Genomic DNA, 2436 nt, shown 5'->3' with positions numbered 1-2436 from the left:
CAGTCTGGAACCGCGCGACCGCTACGGTCGCAGGTTCGAATCCTGCCTCGGGCATGGATGTGTGTGTTGTCCTTAGGTTAGTTAGGTTTAAGTAGTTCTAAGTTCTAGGGGACTTATGACCTCAGCAGTTGAGTCCCATAGTGCTCAGAGCCATTTGAACCATTTTTTTGAGCTCCGTATGCCACGGCAAACTGGCTGACACTGACGGCGGCGGTGCACAAATGCTGCGCAGCTAGCGCCATTCGACGGCCAACACCGCGGGTCCTGGTGTGTCCGCTGTGCCGTGCGTGTGATCATTGCTTGTACAGCCCTCTCGCAGTGTCCGGAGCAAGTATGGTGGGTCTGACACACCGGTGTCAATGTGTTCTTTTTTCCATTTCCAGGAGTATATATTAAAGTCGCTGAACACCATTAAAGTAATTCCCAGTAAATTTACAGTCAGTTCCATTGTTAAATCTGGTATCTCAGTCCGTACTCAAGGGACAGTTGATGATTACTGGTCGCTGGGGATGTACTGTACCTTCTGCACCAAGTTTCTCCGTTCCACATTACTTGTGAGTACCTTGCATGAGCAAGCATAAAATGACACTTGTCCCTACCTATCTTTAGATACAAATTACCGACCGTCCACGCGTTTTGCCACAACATCCGACTCCGGAGGTCACTTCATAATTGTTTTGGTACCACTTTACTTGCCTCGACCCACAATCAAAAGCTACTCGCACAACGATCTCTTGGGGGAATAAATTCGCAGAAGAAATCCGCCATCACTGTTTTTAAAACAGATTTAGTATCCGTAGTGACTGCATTAACTTTTTCAAACGACCGGTTTAGGCTCGACATGAGCCATCCTCAGATCTGATTGCACTGGTTCCATGAGTAACCAGTTCAGCTACCAGCAAAATTTACACGATCCATGACGTAGCATGTAAGTTTTGCTGAAAGATGAACGGCTTGCTCTTGTAACCGACGCAATCATATCTGAGGATGGTTCAGGTCCAACAGTAACCTGTCAATTTAAAAAATTAATGCAGTCAAGATGGATTAATAAATCTGTTTTAGATGCGAATATCAATGGATTCCAATGGAGGTCCTGTCTCAACGTTCGCAACTTCGCTAAATTTAGCTCCTACAGATTTCTTTCCTGTGAGGTTACTTGAGTTGGTGTATGAACTCGCAGTAAAACTGTGGAAGACTGGTTGGTAGGGTCGATGTTGCCTGTCTCATAATACGACAGACAACAAGAATATTTGAGATACGGCAGTAAACTTAATGCGCCGCTACAACGTCTGAACTGCGGCTGTCACTCATTAATGGTTCAAATGGCTCTGGGCACTATGGGACTCAACTGCTGAGGTCATTAGTCCCCTAGAACTTAGAACTACTTAAACCTAACTAACCTAAGGACATCACACACATCCATGCCCGAGGCAGGATTCGAACCTGCGACCCTAGCGGTCTCGCGGTTCCAGACTGTAGCGCCAGAACCGCTCGGCCACCAGCGGCCGGCTGTCACTCACTATTCTGAGCAGCAGCTATGAGCTCATAGTGTTGCTACAAGTTGTAAATTGTTAATGTCGCAAAAAAACTAAACATTCCTCCAGTCCAGACGATTAATTCTTCATCAAATGTTACTTATTTTTGAATCCTATACCTCCATTATTCCATATGATCAGAAACACAGGTGCATACGCCCTAAAACAAAAAAACAAAAAAAGGCACTACGGATGGGACGGAAATCGATAGATCTGATGTACACAAACAGACAAACAAATGATTAAAAATTCAGAAAAACTGGATGATTTGTTCAGGAGAAGGAGCTTCACAAATTGAAGAAGCACTCCATCTTCAGGCCACAAGTGGCCCATCGGGACCATCCGACCGCCGTATCATCCTCAGCTGAGGATGCGGATAGGAGGGTCGTGTGGTCAGCACACCGCTCTCCCGGTCGTTATGATGGTTTTCTTTGACCGGAGCCGCTACTATTCGGTCGGGTAGCTCCTCAATTGGCATCACGAGGCTCAGTGCACCCGAAAAACGGCAACAGCGCATGGTGGCTGGATGGTCACCCATCCAAGTGCCGGCCATGCCCGACAGCGCTTAACTTCGGTGATCTCACGGGAACCGGTGTATCCACTGTGGCAAGGCCGTTGCCCTTCACAAATTGAGCGAGTCCGTACCTCATTGGTCCACCTATGGCCCGTATGCAACCAGTTATTGAACTTAGGATTGATTGGTAGAGTTGTTGGATGTCCTCTTGAGGATATCACTCAAGGTTGTGGAGCTGTATGGCGGTCGACAGTCAGATTAATATCCCACCGTTATCCAGGGCTTCTCCGGACGTGTATTTGGCCTGGAATCTCATTGACTGGCGTACAATTGTCTTCTGTGATGAGTCCTGCTTAGAAATGACTAGCGAAGACATATCTGGAGACG

The 2436-nt window shown here is 47.1% G+C and overlaps 1 pseudogene; it reads right to left on the bottom strand.

The window, feature by feature from the left end:
- Positions 1–2038: 2038 nt before the first annotated feature.
- Positions 2039–2155, bottom strand: LOC126203160 (5S ribosomal RNA; annotated as a pseudogene).
- Positions 2156–2436: the final 281 nt, after the last annotated feature.

The sequence above is a fragment of the Schistocerca nitens genome, chromosome 1 (genome assembly GCF_023898315.1).
Source record: "Schistocerca nitens isolate TAMUIC-IGC-003100 chromosome 1, iqSchNite1.1, whole genome shotgun sequence".
Taxonomy (NCBI): domain Eukaryota; kingdom Metazoa; phylum Arthropoda; class Insecta; order Orthoptera; family Acrididae; genus Schistocerca; species Schistocerca nitens.
This window is presented reverse-complemented; position numbering and strand designations above follow the sequence as displayed.